The sequence below is a fragment of the Colias eurytheme genome, chromosome 9 (genome assembly GCF_061535395.1).
Source record: "Colias eurytheme isolate Ceu_HAF_F1 chromosome 9, ilColEury1 Martin Lab GWU primary, whole genome shotgun sequence".
NCBI classification, from domain to species: Eukaryota; Metazoa; Arthropoda; class Insecta; order Lepidoptera; family Pieridae; genus Colias; species Colias eurytheme.
The window spans coordinates 106,689-112,992 of NC_142988.1; positions in this window are offsets into that span (position 1 = coordinate 106,689).

Here is a 6,304-nt window from a genome sequence, read left to right on the forward strand (position 1 = left end):
AGTAATCAAGTGCCCATTCTTTCTGTATCCTACACATAGAGTTATGTTCGGTATGCGCTGCTTGGTATGCCGTATGCGACGTGCGCCGGCCGCGGCAGCCCTCGACCCGTCCGCGACAACCGCGCAACCGCTTATGTAATGCGCTAACCGCTAATAATGTGGTAAACTGGTAACACTAATTTCCCCGCGGGCCGCTCGGTTGACGTGCAAGGATGTGTTTGCGAAAGATTACCAACATCGAGTTTCACTTTCCTCTTTATTGATCAATATAAAAGTACGTCAGCCGATAGTGATCGAAACTTTGAATAAGGCCGCAGGTAGGTGTTGTGTCGAGCAGCGCACCACAGAGCCCCGCACCAAGGCACCGCGCACACTGCCCCGGCGCCGCGCGCTCCGCTGCCACGCTGTTGCCTATCTCTGTGAGTCTGTGGTATCATCTTGGGCCGGAACACTCGACATTCCGACGCTTGCCAGTGATCGAATTCCTACTAGAGCTATCGCTAAACGTTTGTGCGTAGAATTCAATTAGATGGGTCAAGTGTTTATGGATTTCATGGTTCTTTTTATTAATTGTATGATAGGTAGTTTGGATTTCAATGGATTTCGCGGAGATTGCGCGGAAAGCTAGTAATATTCAATAAAGCAGAAGAGTTTGTTTGTTTCTTTCTTGAACGCGCTAATTTCAGAAACCACGAGACCGATTTGAAAGATTATTTCACTGCTAGATAGGTAGTCCATTTATTGAGTAAGGCTATATGACCAGGATCAGGAGTGAAATAAAATTGTAATTCTGAGAAGATTTTGATGAACTGTCCTTTCCTCTACTTATTTCTAAAATATATGACGAGATATTATTATATTGATATAATTATTATTATTCACTTATTCAGAGTTAAAAATAAATTGTTTTGTGTGGTCGCTGAGTCAAGTGGAGCTGTGACGTCACTGAGTGGCGCCTACGCCGATAAAACGAATGCTTTAGTAAAGTACGTGAGTGCCGAGTGGCCAGAGAAGTTTTTCCTCCTACCAATCAACACCATCGCCTGATCCTAATGCAGCATCTTATTTATACACTTACATTATGGTATTACTAGGTTCATAGTTAAATCAAACAAAATTCAATCAATTCATTCAACTTTCTTTAGAAGCGCTCTTTATCAAAACTTAAGCATATCAAATGTTTTTCACGATCACTTAAAAATAATCTAAGTAAGTAAAACACCGAATCAGTCCCGAGATTAGCACGCGCGTTCAAACAAACAAACAAACTTTTCATCTTTATAATATTAAGTAGTATAGATTATCTTCGATGGTAAAAACTTGAAGTGGAGATTGGGGTGTTTGCCGCGAATACCTACATAAAGTGCACGTGAGCGATGTCGCAAAGGAAAAAAGTAGTTTGCTATTTGTAATGATATGTCTACTAGTTACTTATCTCTTTGTTGTAATCATAGTTGTAATTATTATCATATTATAATGTCATTCTCTTCCCTCAAATTAGTAATATGCTGAAAATATTTTCTCATAAATTCAACAATGAAAGAATGCAAAATTATCATGGACTAGGTAATTAGATTTTGTATGAAACGGTGCCAGTGGTGGCGCCGGCGTTGGCTCTTGTCAGTGACGTCATCACCGATAAGCCGGCTTTTAACATTCCACCGCCCTCCCCCCCCTCTAACCGCTGAAGAGCCGGGAGCTGCACACGTCGTTGTGCAGCTCATCGACAACTATCTGGCGCTGTGAGGTGTGACCCATATATCTCGAGCAGCTCAAGAGCCGACCACGCATCTGGTTAGAATCGGCACAAATCCGAATACACTGACTCATTGTGAAGCATTAGATTTATCTTGTATCGATACATCTCGACGTTTTATAGGTCATTTTGTTGGCGAACAGATGCTGGTTAATCGAAGATGGTTTTAAAATATCTATGAAAAATGGAACGGTAAATCATCACAATTCAATGTTTGATTCATAATATTTCCGAATATTTTTTCACCAAAGTTTAAGTTAATATAAATTAATTTTGTAATAAATAATGTATATTATTATTTATTAGCAGTGCACTAGGTAGGAGACTTAGGACACATAGTGGTGAGTACGCGACACTGACCGCGCCGCTCCTAATGTATTTCTCATTGGGGCATCGGATCCAGACCCCATTGTGTTTGTTGTGAATGTGTGCCGCCGGCTCATTGAACAGAAGTATTCAATACTACATTTTTCGCGTCGAACATTTGCATCCTTGCGCTGCGATGGCCGCGGGGGTGCGGGGCGGCGGGGCGGGGCGGGAGGGGGACGACCACTAAACAATACGGTTAGTGTTCTGTGAAAGACACTCGACGCCTTGTACAATAGCCATAATTCGATTTGCATGTGTAAGTAATAAGATTCCAACAATCGTTGCGCTCATCGATCAGAATTATATGACGAATGCTCTTTGTTTGAACACTTAACCCACATTTTATCACGTTTTCTTATATAAAACGATTAGGTATTGGATTACCGATTTTAGTAAAGTAAACCGAAGACGTACGTAACGAGATATACCAAAAAACAGCAATTTGACAGCAGCCATAACTGATAGCACACATAATTGCATCATGCATATAGCATATACAAATTTTATATGATTTTGCATTATAAAATCAATTGTTTTACAATAAGTGAAATATAGCTTTCACTAACCAATTGTTGTTTTTTATAGGTACTAATAAAATTAAAAAAATAACAGTGTTATCAATTTTGAATGACCAACGTTGCACATTGCTTGCAATTGGAAAAACGATGCTAATATTGTAAATAATGATAAGACTGTCCGGAAGGTTATTTCAATGAATTGGAGAAGATCTACGGAGAGATTATTTTGCGAATGGTCCGTGGGTTTATATCGATCGAATGTCCCCCGGGCGGCGTCCTGCTTCTTTTGTTGAGGGACGCCTGCGCGCGCGCACTGCTTCATGCTATCGCTCCGCTCATTTATTGGCATGATAATATAGATGAGCGAATGTATGAACATGACTTTTTCAAAGAGAAAATTTTTTGCGAATTGCTTGAATTATCCACAATGCATAAATAATTATAAGTCCGGTTAAAATGTTATTAACTTCGCAATATCTCCAATTTTCTATCAGTGGGTACGTGCTCAGGATCCAAAATGTCTTATAGCAAGCGACCTTATCGGCTCGTTAGTTAATGGCCTTTACGTGTGTGTGACTGGGCCCGTGCGCTTGTGTGCGTGGCGGTTAGTCATCGAAGGCCACGGTATCGGGTTTCGGTACAATAGTTCGTCGGTATTCGGTCGGTATAATATTCCGGTCATTGTACTTGTAACGATTCATAATTATTTAATATTTGTCTTTTGATAATTAATTTCTTTAATGCGGTGTGGTAATTATTATCTGTTCGGGGAACTTGCGTCTGTTCGTCGTAAATTACTGTCGAGTTTCAGTAGACAGCTGTTATTCTTATGTTTTGGAAAGCATTGTTATTTCCATTGAAAACAGCTAAAATTATATTGCATAGCCTATAGCCTTATAGTGTCCGCCGTCCGGTAATACGATACGACCCGCTGCAGCCCGGCAAGCTGCGGCCACGCGCGGTGCGCTCCACTGCTCCACTGCTCCACTGCTCCACTGATCCACCGCACAGTTCCCCTATGCGATAAGCATTAAAATAAAACCATTTGTATATTCAATATTTTATATTTTTTAATTATTTCATACGAAGAGTTCAATTTATTCGATCTAATTTTTTTTTTCGAAAATAGAAAACTTTATTGACGACCAATTAAGGCGTTAATAGGGGCTAGCGACCTTGACGACGATTTACAAGGCGGGATCGGGGGACCGGCGCGAATCTACCGTAGTAAAAGTACGTATAAAAATTATTTAAAATGATATTTGGGTATGGAATCAAAATTTAAAACAACCATGCCCTGTGTTTCAATTTCATAAACACACTGTAAAAATACTACAATAATTGACGTTATATTGACTTAGCGTTTTGGTTTAAAGTCCAAAAATCTACCTCAGTTCATGATTTTTTTCCCAAAAACCTGATTGTAAAATAAACAAATTAAAACAATCATGCCCTTTATCATATTCGAAACTTTAATATACATTTTTTTTAGATATGTACATTAAGAATCTAAGAAGAAAAACGGTTATAACTAGAGTTAATTTTCGGTATTAAAAGGTCATTCTACCCGATTCACGCCTTAATAGATGTTGACGTGATCGCAACAAGACGTTAACAGACGTGGTAAGATTTTATCGCTCTATCTTTGTTATGCCATTCCCGTGTTATTAAGGTTAATAAAAAATATCTAAAGTAACGGATGATTTTATTAAAGGATTCTATTACGATATGCGGAGGATTTTGGGTTAAAATTTAAATAATAAGGCATAGTGGTTGTCTTAATTTTACTGTGTACAGTTGCATACTGTCAAGGCCCGTAATGGCCGTCGAATCACAGATAACTTATTATACACAGTTACTATTATAGTCGAATGGTTGTGAAGTGCTTCATTTCTATTCCGCGCCGCCGCCGCGCGCTGCCGGCCGCCGCAGCTCCATGAGATAATGCGGTTGAGCACCAATTTGCCGCTCCACTGATTAGTGTTACAATAAATTATTACACTATTTTAATTACTTTTCTTCGATTCTGATTTAACTTCTCTCATAGATCCAAGCCTAGTTCCTACTTATTTAGAACAATATGTTCTATAGTCTATTTGCCATTTATTTGTCTACACTACCTACTAATTGGTTTTTATCAATGTAAGAATATTCTGAAAACCCTTACATTATAATAAAAAGCCTTTACTTTGACCACCATCATGAAAACCCATACCTACTTTCCATTAGGTACTTATATAAAATTTATTTGTGTTCTAGTCCGAGGTAAATACATTATCTACACTAATATTATAAAGAGGAAAGGTTTGTAATTATGTATGTATGTATGTATGTATGGTTTTCACGCATAAACTACTGGACCGATTTTGATGAAATTTGGCACAGACAATCTTTAGACCCTGAGAAAGAACATAGGCTACCTTTTATTTCGAAATATGTACCACGGGCGAAGCCGGGGCGGACCGCTAGTAATGAATACCTAAATATTAAATTTAGAATTTAGATATAATCATTCTTGCTTGCTTTTATTCTTCTTATTCTTAAACGTAGGAAGATATTCGTCACAAGAAAGTCATAAAAATGACCTCACTCCTTTATCTTTAAATGCACAAAACAAAATTTTAGGACATTGTAGAAACTATTCGTCAATGTCCAAATTGTAAGCAAATTATTAAACAAAAGACTGGTTTAGCTTGAGGTTATAAATACAGGCACATTCTGTAAGCGCTCATAGGCGTATTTACGATTTTACAAGAAACTTATTATGCGAGGCGGTTTAAGCCAACATTGAAATAGCACTTCTGGGAAAGGACGTTTTATGTAATTCAAAGTCGGTTGAACGCGGTCTTGTGTTACTTTCTCAGTAATTAACTAATTACATAAGTGATAATTCCGGAGACGGGCTCGGCTCAATGGTAGCCTGTTTCTTATCTACGGCTTATCGCTAAAGCGAAATTAAGGTTTTACTGGGCTAATTGTTTAGGGACAATCGGCAGTATTCTTAACATTTAGTTGAATATTTCTGGAATTTCTCAGAAACCCTAGAGCATCGACCCGCTAGAGCGACCGTTAATCCTACATAATATTTAGGAAATTAGGTAAATACAAACCTAGTCGATGTTTTCGTGAACCTATCTGCGATAAAGGCAATATTTATTTAGAAATTCTATTCATGCATTCGAATTCCCAAAAAAAAAATTATCAGTATTAAAAGAATAATTTGGAAAATCCAAAAGTGCACGCCTCATAATTTTTTTTTAATAAATATTTATTAATTATTATTTTTGTTTATTTAATAACAATTAAACCACATCGAATCAGACCCTGAAAAATGAAAGGGTTCTATTCCTGAGCATACTCAAGCGTAAGAGAAAAAAAAAAGACTCGATTAATAAAGTATTTCGGTCGCTATCGTGTTAACAAGAAAAAGGATCCGCACATACAGACACACGGACGTCCAAGACAGAACTTTTTTAAACTGTTTTTTAACTAGTTTAAATAACAAAAATGACATCAAAAATATCATGAACGTTAAAAATAGTGTTTTTTCTTAATATGTGTGTGTATGTATTATCTTACAAGTGCAATGTATGATACATAAAGACATTTTAAGTTTGAAAAATCAGATGTTTTGCGCGAAGTGACAGTAGTACCCACCTCA